This window comes from Passer domesticus, chromosome 2 (genome assembly GCF_036417665.1).
Source record: "Passer domesticus isolate bPasDom1 chromosome 2, bPasDom1.hap1, whole genome shotgun sequence".
Taxonomy (NCBI): Eukaryota; Metazoa; Chordata; class Aves; order Passeriformes; family Passeridae; genus Passer; species Passer domesticus.
The window spans coordinates 44,670,581-44,682,001 of NC_087475.1; the positions used below are offsets into that span (position 1 = coordinate 44,670,581).

General features: G+C 36.2%; 1 long non-coding RNA gene across 2 annotated transcripts; it reads left to right on the top strand.

Moving 5' to 3' along the window:
* Positions 1 to 523: 523 nt before the first annotated feature.
* Positions 524 to 9,277, top strand: LOC135293854 (uncharacterized). 2 transcript variants are annotated; one of them, XR_010355946.1, is made up of 3 exons: positions 524 to 660; positions 1,410 to 7,366; positions 8,788 to 9,277. It is a non-coding gene; the product is annotated as an uncharacterized LOC135293854 (long non-coding RNA). The 2 variants fall into 2 exon arrangements; XR_010355945.1 differs by having other exon boundaries at positions 1,410 to 1,571; positions 7,268 to 9,277.
* Positions 9,278 to 11,421: the final 2,144 nt, after the last annotated feature.

Sequence of the window (11,421 nt, forward strand, 5' to 3'; positions counted from 1 at the left end):
ACCATATTGGATGTCATAAAGATTATTTATATTTAATTCAAAAAGTTAAAATTATCTAGTCCTAAAAAAATTATTACATTTATAGAAGATAGTTTTCAGCAGAATTATACTTTTCTCCCTTTATTTGTATTGTTAGATATATTTATAAACAAAAAGGGATTAAAATATTTTAAAATATTAATCAAAACATTATTTAGGCTAAGATGACTAAAACATTTGAACAAAATCCAATCAATATTTAAATGAAAATCTAAGAAAACAGATGTAACTATTTGCTGTTTCTGGACCACTGTAACTAAAGATAAAATAAACATTCAAAAGCAACAAGCAAAAGAATGCAAAACGCCCCATTTCTTTTTAAAAACTTTTTAAGATAATATATGTAGTAGGAGATTTGACATGGATCAGCGCCGAGCTGCTGTCCAAGGCTTTTTCTCTACTCCCCCGGGTGGGGGAGGAGTCTGCACCGGCCGAGCTGTGGCACAGCAGCTGACAGCCGGGGGGCACTGCCCAGATGCGCCGGGGGCGTCCGGGGAGTGCCTCAGCAGGAGGCAGCAGTGATCAGCAGGAAGGCAAAGTAAGAAAAGAGGGACTCGACTCGGGGGCAAAGGCCAGACTTTTAATGTCTCCAGGGGAAGCCAGCCCAGTCAAGACCACGAGGTGGGGGTACAGCCGATTATAAAGGGGGCAGAACATACAACACATCAACCAATGAGGGAGAACTTGGGAGGGAACAAACTCGTGACAAACATGCCGGCTCGCCAATAGGGAATGTGACAGGGAGGGACCCTTGTTCCCGATCCAATCACCCACCGAAGAGGGGAGAACTTTCTGGAAAGAGGGAAGGGGACGGTGGGTGAGGGGCAGGAACTCAGGGAGGGATTGACAGAGGGTAACCAGGGGAACAGGGGTGGAGACAATAAACTGACACTCTCAAAAGGAGGGGTTGCCAGGGGAGGAGGGTGGGGGCGGGGAGAGGAGAGGGGAGGGGAGGGGAGGGGAGGGGAGGGGAGGGGAGGGGAGGGGAGGGGAGGGGAGGGGAGGGGAGGGGAGGGGAGGAACCCTAGGACTGAACCAATATAACTTTAGGGGGAAACAGAACAGACCAAATGAATTATGCACCACAACAGATCAGGAGTCATTAATTAATCCCTTTAGGAATATTCCCATCTAGCCTGCCGATGGGAGGGAATTCTGTAAGTTTTCTCATTTCTAGGTGTCTCAGTTTACAGTTCAGAAGAGATTAGAGTAATTTGTATCTGCTTACCAAAATGTACTTATAGTTTATTTATTTGTTCATTGGGAATGAAATTATTTTCCTTGTGTTGCATGACAGTCCTATCTAGAATGTATCCTAAATAATGGCAGTGTGGATAATTTCTTCTCCTGTATTCAATCATTGTTTTCAGAAAAAGGTGAAAGCTTATCTTTCATTGAGAAAGTGTGTTTGGAGCCAGGGCACGTCTTCTGCAGAACTATCGCTTTCCAGATCACCTCGGAATGAGAAGCAGAGATTGTGAGAATTGAGTTGGCAGTAAAGCAACGTCAACAGTTTTGGTAGTGGCATAAGGGTAAGGGTCCTGTTAGACAAGTCTGCTAAATAAAAGGTTGTGAATTGATCCCTGCTGTTGATCAAGCAGCTTTATACCATATTGTTCAGGGCCAGTTTTAATATTTTTTTGGAAATAAGCCACTTCATATGTTCCAAAACAGGGTCAGAGAGAAGGCTAAAAATTAAATAGGATAAACAACTTGGTTTTTTGCTTAGAATATTTTGCTTTATTTTCTTTTCCTACTTTTTTAGACATAAAGAGTTTTAAAGGCATTCATTTGCAACAGAAGTGTGCTGATGGTGCCAGTATTTTTTACGAGAAAAAAACAAACCACAAAATAACCTACCTCCAAACAAAAACCAAACAGAATAGGAAGTGCACACTGAAATAAGATTCCTTATTGTCATGGTAACCTCCAGTGGGTTAAACTCTCAGAGGAGGTTGTGTGGCACCTGAGGATGAGGGCAGAAAACACGCTGTATGAGAAAGCTGCAAGGTCCTCTAAAGGATAAAGCCTTTTTTTTTTTTTAAATTGTGCAATTAAATAGCTCTCTCCTCTAAGTATTATCTTACTAAGTAAAAGCACACTCTTCGTTTTCATAAGTTTTTAAGAACTTTTTCTGTATTACATGCCTGTAAGCCTATATATACACAAGTAGAGGTCCACCTAGTAGCAATGTAAAGATATATGCTTATCTTATTGAGAAATGTTAACATTTCCTGAAGAAAACTAGCCACAAAAAGCCATTGAACACCACATGCCATAAATAAAGGCAGATACTCTTTAAAGTTTTAACATGACTTGACAATTTTCAAATGTTATTAAGAGAGTCAGGGGCAACTGAGCAGATGACATTGTATATTTTCATCACCACAAAAATAAAACAAGAAAATAAGTATCTGGACAGATAAATTGACAAAGGATGGACTTATAAATAGACTCTATATCAAAGAGTATATTATTTATATTGAGCCTAACTTATTCATAACAAATTAGACTGAGACAGCTCTGGCACCACATTAACTTGGAAAGAATGTGAAGTCTACCACTCGTGATATTTGATGTTGTATACAAGAAACAGCATCTTACATTCGGTAAAGTTAAAGAATCCAATACTTTGTAGAGAAATACTAATGAAGTAAAAGAGTGACTAGAAAAACTAGAAAAGAAGGTTCCTAAGATAATATTATCAAGGAACAAGAATAAGAGAAAGAACAAGTCCCAGACAGCATTGGGCTACAGTGGTATGGAGGAGTTTATGAACACTTGTCTAGTTTATTTTCATGCACTATACTTTAAATTGAAATATTTTGATTTAACCAATACAGAAGTCAAAATATAAGTGAGAGAGAATGTTATTCTAACAGTTCTCTAAAGTGGTACTGGTAAATTGGGATATCCATTCAACTTCACTTTTGATATTAATTTTAGGATCAGTTATGGAGTGGAGGAAAAAATTTCCTTAATCAGCTGATCTGATTGGCATGGGGCAGGATTCTTTGGTATGGAAAAGGCATAAAACCTTTTTTAAGTGGAAGACTTCAGTTCTAATAATGATTTGCTAATTTTTATCTGATACATTTATACTTTTTATGAGTTGTAATTAAGAGTTTAGCTGGTTTGAATTTTACTTTAATTATTGTCATCTAATGAAATTATATTTTGAAATCAATATTGATCCTAAATTCTCCTCAATCCTGAATTTATTAAAGTCAAGCTTAACAAAACATTGAAAAAATGTCTCCAGCTTTAAACATTCTTGTCATTCCACTTAAATATTTTTCCAATGACAACATTAAGTAGTTTAATTCTAATTGATCTGCACAAACTTATCACAAACAATAACAGAAGGCAATGAAAATGAACAAAACTGGTTTCCCTGCTTGTTCTTAAAAATTTAGGCCTTGTATCAATCTTTTGAAATCACTTTGTGGTTTATGTAGGGTGCCAGATTTAATACAGACTTTTGTCCGTGGCACTAACACAATATCTATATTCTATAAATATTTGTAAAGAGAACTTTGCATAAAAAGTTATTTGGTTCTGCAAGCTAAATTGATAATTAAAGATATTGTTTGCAAGGAGCTAATTTTCCAACATTTTAGGAAGATGCTTATCCTCCTAGACTGTTTTCTGTCTGCTGTATGGTATTTCCAGCAGATATCTAGTAAGTTGAAGTCACCTATAAGAAGAAGGGCTAGTGATTGTGGGGCTACTCCCAGTTGCTAATAGAATATATCTTGTCCCTAATTTATGTAGAAAATTACCAACATTATGACATAAAATAGGAGGAAATAAAAGCATGAATTTTCTTCTTACTTCACAGCTTTTTCTTGTATCAGCATCAAGCAGATACCTATTTTTGACAATTGTCTACCCTATTAGTACATGGGAATTCAAAGTGTTGTTGTAAAAAGGAGAAAATAAAATAATTAACTACAAATAAATCTACATCACTGCCTACCTGGTATCAAATACAGTTTAAAAGATAAGTACTGGGTTAGAGTGGCAAGGTTTTGGGTGATCACCTGAGAAGCTCTTTGTAAATTATGGTGTGGGAGCGACTCACATTGGAAAAGTTCATGGAGGACTGTCTCCTGTGGGAGTGAACCCGCGCTGGAACAGAGAAAATAGTCCCCACACAGAGGAGGAAGCAGCAGCAGAGCAGAATAAACAATGGGTGATGAGCTGACCAAAACCCTCATTTCCCATCCCCCCTGCTCTGCTGGGAGTGAGGACATAGAGAAGTGGGAATAAAGCTAAGGTCAGGAGGAAGGGAGTTGAGGGGGTAATGTGTTCTAAAGACTTGATTTAATTTCTCATTTTAATACTCTGATTTGATTGCTAATCAATTTAATTAATTTTCCCCAGTCTGTTATCCCTATGACAGCATGAGGGATGATGAGTGACCTCTTCCTGTCTTTATCTTGATTCATCAGCCTTTTTTAATGTTATCTCTGTCTGATTGAGGATGGGGAGTGATAGAAAGACTTTGCTGGGCACATGGCATCAGCCACAGTTATACCACCACATTCTAACCCATGACAGCATACTGATTATGTGCATGTGACAGGAATTGACTAAAGTGTTAATTTTTAATGAGCATTTGGATATTCATAGCAACAAAATTAAAATTTCCTGAAATTATTTATTTTATTATATGCATTTTAGAAGTTATATTAAATTAAGAAAAGGTATTGGTAATTGGGAAGTACGATAGGTGTTTTCTCAAGATTAAATTCAAATCAGAATCAGTGAATGGGCTAGTTCTTTCCTTACCCTCCCATAATATTTCAAACACCCATATAATTTTGCAAACATTTAAGTGGGAAGTGCAGAATTTTATAGTGTCTCCTTTCATTATCTGTGATGAAAGTAACTTCTATAAAGAGGTCATCACTTTCCACTGTCCCTTTACTCCACTTGCAGTCCTTGAATTGAATTTTTTTTTTTTCATATGTGAAGTCTGGAATAATATCAATTTAAAAGTATCTTCTGATCATGTTCCAGGAATGAATAAAGCATCAAGTCATAGTTAAAAGATAGTGAGGAAATTGGATAAAAATGGATGACCATTTTAATAATAGAAATTCAGATTCCTTTTTTGTAATTCACAGTAGAATGCAACCTGATGGTCTTTCTTTGGCAACTTAAACTACAATATGGCAACATAGTAATATAAAAATATATTAATATGACAAATACAAATGAAAATATGAAAGTAATGGTATTTTATGAGATTTCAGATATTTGGGAATTTGTGATAGTTATGACGAAAAATTGAAGGAAACTGCTCAGGAATCTTTAATCAAGTAATAAATGCAGTTTTTAGAATTCAAACCTAATTTGCCTCTATTCACATATACACACATACATGAATGTAACTGTATCAAAGTCAAGATTAGAATTGAGTGCCTTTTGTTTTTAATTGCTGAACTAGTGATTCAATTAGGATAACTTCACAGAAGATAGAGAATTCATGTTAAGGAGCTGTCAATTTCCAGTGAAATTCAGAACACAGGGGTTTTTTTTTTATTTCTAGTCTATTTACATCAAATCCAGTCCACCCTAGCACCCTTCCTAGAGGAGGAAGTGACTGTTGATGTGTCCTTTTCCAAGTCTGACAAGCAGCAAATTGGAGCCCACACTGCATAGGCAGATACTCAAACACATGTGTATGCACACACACAGAAAACATCAGCTTGGTCCATCACAGAACACTGAGTTAATAGCACCCAAATAAACACCAATTGCTCTCACATAAATATGAACTCAGCAGCACAGGCCTGTTCCTCTTTCCAGGTGATCAGGACTAAGGGTCACTGGTGGATGCACAGGTCCTGTCACCACAATCTAAATTTAGCAGCCAATGACAGACAAAGATTCATTAACTATTTGGATGACATTATTTAAGTCTACTTAATGTCCATGTCCAAATCCCAGATCATTTATAAAGTCATTGGATCAAGGGCTGGGTTTTTTTCAGGGTATCCTGTTCATTGTCTGGTCATTTGTTAGCAAATTACACATATATACAGCAGCTGGCTGTATCAGTCAGTATTTCCAGTTGCCAACACCTAAATCTTTCTTCACACGTGTATATTATGACTGAAATTACACAAAGCCCCAGTCTGCAACATGATTTAATAAAAAGATAGGACAGATTGCAGTGATCAGGGGCAGGGTTCAAACACAAAAATATGCTTGCTTACAGTTCACCAGCTATTTTTACTCCCTATTCTCTCTGTTTTCCCATGCTTGTTCTTTGCCCATATGCCTTGATCCTTTCCGTTTCTGACCCTTGCTACCTCTCAATAAACAATGTGTCAAAACCTAAATTTTTTTCACTTGCCTCAATTTTTCTATATTTATTTTCTAAATCCATACCCAGATTTGGTATTTCCAATACTGTTACCAAGGCAATTTCAGTCTTCCATCATCTCATCACAATGGGAATACATGAGATTGTCCTCCCCAAAAGCTGTGTGCCTCCCTGTATTGGGTCTGGCTGGGATGGAGTTCACGTTGCCTTAGCAGCCCTCACAGTGCTGTGCTGTGCATCGGAAGCACCCCAGTGCTTTGGCTACTGCTGAGCAGGGCTGACACAGCATCAGCTCTGTTTCCTCACCATTCCTCACCACCAAGGGGCTGGGGACAAAACCAGGCCAGCTGACCCAAATTGGCCAAAGGGATTTTCCATACCCTATGATGTCATCTCAGATATAAAAGCCAAGTGGACAATGAGAGGGGGGGAACTCGTTATTTGCAGTGTTTGCTTTCCTGAACAAACACTCCACATTCTGAAACTCTGCTTCCTGGGAAGTGGCTGAATGTTCCTTGCTGATGGAAGCAGAGATTTTTTTTCCTATTTGTGCAGGCACAAACTTTCACTTTTACTTTGGTAAACAGCTCTATCAAAACCTACAAACCATTTTCCATATTATTTTTTCTCCCCTGTCCAGCTGGGAAGGGGGAGTGATAGAGCTGAATTTCCATTCTGAATGTTTCACAAAGACAGAATTTACAGCTCATTTAGAAGCTTCTTGATATATTTGTGCAATATGCCCTGTACTTGGATTTTTTCTCTCTAAAATCATATTCTTAAAGAAGAATATTGCAATTAAAATATAGTTATATTGCAATTTCAGTCAGGTTACCTGGTGATTTTCAGTAATCATTCATTAGTAATTAGGGTTTTTTTTCTGCTCCATAGTTTATTAATACAGCAAGGGAGTTAGAATCAATTGTGCTAATCGTCCTTAGCCAAACATTATACAACCAGTCAAAGGAAATCACAGAAGCTTCACTTGAGGTAATGTAGTGTTAATAGATGCCTTTTGTTCCTTCAAGTGTTCATATTTCTTATTGTGCTATGATAGTAAATAAAAATAATCAAAAATTCTACAATGGCATGTTAAACAAAAGATGAAAAGCCACCGGTGTAGGAGGATAAAATTATATTTTTTTCTTATTGTGCTGTTGTTTTCTGGAAATTAATGAATTATAGTAATCACTAGCAAAGAATAGATTTTTTTGTGTGTGTGTGTATTGGTGGTGGTATTTTGGCTTGGGATTTTTGTTAGTGTTGTTGGAGCTTTTTTATTATTTGAAGTGTTCCTCTTAAATGCAAATACATACAAACAAAAGAAAAAAAGAATATTTTAAGACTTTCTTTTCTCCTATATGTTGGCAAGAGTAACACCTATATGAAACACATTTTATTTCTGTACACTAATGGGATGGTTTCATAAACAAGAATTTATCAATAATAGCTTTTTTGCATTACTATAATAAGTTGTGAAAATAAATTTTAACAGGGAACAGAAGAGCATCCAAGAAAAAAGCAAGGACCAATGAAAAGTTTATATACTAAAATGTAAGAACAGAAAATATTTTTATGTTTTCCATCAAGCATTTGAATCACAAAATTCATCATCCACAGATCATTAATTTTAAAAGAGATTATTGAATTATACACCAATCAATCTTGCTTTTCAAATGACATTTTTGTTTAAGTTCTAAGTTAGATGACATTATTTAAGACTTTATTGTGTCTTAATGAAATTAATAAAAACTGAATTTTGAGAATCATAAACATGTAACTTATTGCCAAAGATTCAAAACAAAAGTGAGTTAGTTAGAAACTCTGTACCTTTAGATAAGTCAAGGAGGGATATATAAAAAACACACAAAACCAAGCCCCAACTTTTTTTCCTCTACGTTTGGACAGTTTTTGTTTTATAGTTTCAGAAACAGGAGAACAATTTTGATAGTCATGCTGAACGTCACAGGAAAATTTCCAGCACTATTATACCCATAGTTATAGTATCTCTGACTAAGACAAAAAAAAATCTGTAAATTTAGTTAAAAATAATGATTTTAAATTACTTCTTCCAACATGGTTAAACATATTACATTTGTTACATATTGACTGAATTTGCTTCCTAAGTTACCAATGGATCAATACTACGTCTGCATTTACATTTTTTGCCATGGCGAGATAAGCTGACTTACTGAGCCTCTTCTTCCCAAAGACATGAAAATCATTATTACTTTTCAATAGTCAAACAGAAATATGACCTGAGAGTTTAGCACCTTATATATGGATAGAATGAAGTCTGCTGCTTTTATGTGGCAAGGTTTTGGGAGAGGGGCAGATTGCAGGGGTGGCTTCTGTGAGAACAGGAGCTGCTGCCACATTACACCAAGACAGTTCAAACTGTCTTCAAGCAGGATCCACTGCTGGCCAGAGACAATCAATGGTTTTGTAAGTTCTTCTGTCAGAACATATTTAAGAAAGGCTAAAAAACACTGTGGAGCAGCTGTGTGAGAGAGAGAAATGTGAGAGGAGCAGCTCAGCAGACACCAAGATCAGTGAAGAAGGAGGTGGAGGAGCTGTTCTGGGTATGAAAGCAGAGATTACCTAAAGTCTGTGGAGAAGACAATGGCAATGCAGGTTGTGCCCCTGGCGCAGCTGGAGGACCACAGTGGAGCACCAATCCATCCTGCTGCCCACCGAGGATCCCACATCAGAGCAGGATCCTGGCAGGACCTGCAGCTTGTGGAAAGAAGCACATGCTGGAGTCAGTTTTCTGGACAGAACTGTGGCTCTGCACTGTGAGCCACCCACACTGGGGAAGTCTGCTCCTGAAGGACTGCAATCTCTGTCAAGGATGCTGTGCTGGAGCGTGACAAGACTGGGAGAAGAAAGGAGAGGCAGAGAAAAAGTGTTAGCAAAATAACCACAGCTTTATCCTCCCCTGTAGTCCTCCTTTTTTTTTTTTTTTTTTAACTGGCAATTAATTAAATCATCTTCCCTGAATTTGTGCTGTTTGTGATGGTGAGAAATAGATCAGCACTTCGCTCTCTTTATCATCATCCCTCTTATTTTCTCCCTGCCTTTTCAAAGATGGGGAGAAAGAGAGTAACTGGAGGAGAGAGGAGGATCTGAATGCCAGCCAAGGTTTATCACTGCACTGGGATTCATTTTGTGTGGTGATATGTCTGTACTGTGTGCCATGTTATTATTTTCTCCAAAATTGTGCTTTAAGTTGATTTTAATTGTGAACTGTTTAAGACAGTCATCTTGTTAACATACACTGTGCCTAGACTGTTCAGATTTATTATCAGACTAATGACATTAGTCATACTTTGTGAATGTAATGATTAATTATTATGGCTTATGGATTTATAGAGAATTAAAACATTCAATACATTGAACTATTCCATAGTGTTCTAAAATATTAATACTTGTCTATTTCTTTACATATATTTACAGTTATAATTGTCTTCTGTGGTGACGCAAGAGTAAAATTAAAATTATTGACTACACATCTTGAATTATTGATGCATTACAAGACCCATAATTCTTGTAATGCATCAATATGCATCAATTCTTGTAATGCCATCATTCTCATTAAAAAAAACAAACTCAAAATTTCGCTTTCTTACAAAAGATACAGTTTTTTTCAGGCTGTAGTTTGAAATTTAAAACACAACCCCTCACAAACTTTTATTAGCTAAATTTGCATTTACAGGTTTCTGGAATTTGTGTAAAACATGTTGGCTAATAAATATTTAATTAACTGTAAAGAGTTAAAATTTTTCACAGTAGCATAATTTTACTACTGAATGCATGATAAGCAAGGCTTCAGACAGTGAAGTATGTGGTAATCGTGATTACACTTACTAAAATGAATAAAATTATTACTGTTTCAAATGAGGTTTTGTAGTTAAATGGTTCATGTAAGCAAAATTTAGCTACACAAATTATTCTTTAATAAGCTTAGCAGAGAATTCAAAATATGCAATAGAACAAAATATTTATTTGTTTCTGTCCCTATGAGTTGAGAAGTTTTTGACTCTTTGATATGTGTCATGTGAGAAGTCTCTCATAAGAGGCTTTTAAGTTCAGAACTTCAATATGCCTGCATTTCACACCGTATATTTACTTAGTATGCATGACTTATTTTACAGTACTTTTCCCCTCTGATAACATGAACTTCTAGGTGATTCAGTCAATCTGATTTTGGATAGTCTTTCCAAGGGTAATCCCGAGGAAGTGGGTGATTCTGTTGTTTGCCATTACAGAAGCTCTGGGGCATGGGCATGCTTCTCTATCCAATCTGAAGAAATCTATGGATCTTTGTTCCTCATTACACTTCCTTTTCCAAACATTTTGTGAGATACAGCTAAAGGGCTGTCTCATTATGCGTTTCAAACTGGAAGCATTTGCTTTGATCAACAACTCCCCAAAGCTCTCTGTGTGATTTTGGCCTTCACTTAATGTGTCACAACAGCACACAGAAAATTATAAATCACTTTTATAAGCTAACTCTGAAATCTATGTCAGAAGTCTGGATTTTACCACCCTGTTTTGTCATCTGTAATGTTTAATCTTAATGATGTACTTCAAACGTACAACAGCTTATTTCAAAGATTCCTTGGGCATGTGTCTAAACAAAATTTTAACAAATTTTGCCGAAAAAACACCTGATAAAAGAGAAATATAATAATACTAATAAAAAAAAATGCTCTGAATTTGCATGCTGCTTTGCATTTCAGTAGGAGCGTGGGTACATTACCTAATTAACTGTCCTAACACAGCTTTTGAAAAAAAAAAGATTATTATTCTCTTTTTACTTAATGTGTCCAAGGTTATAAGCAGTTTATCACAGATACATCTACAGAAATCTTTATCTTATAATTTGGGCTTCTCTTTTTAGAAAAAAAAGTGAAAGTAGGTATCCCTTGTCCTCAGTTGAATCCATATTTAATACAATTTCCTGAAATGACATTTTGGTTCTGTACATGCCTCTTAAAATTTTTGAACTTCCTTATCAATTTGTGGGGATTTAATAAACATAC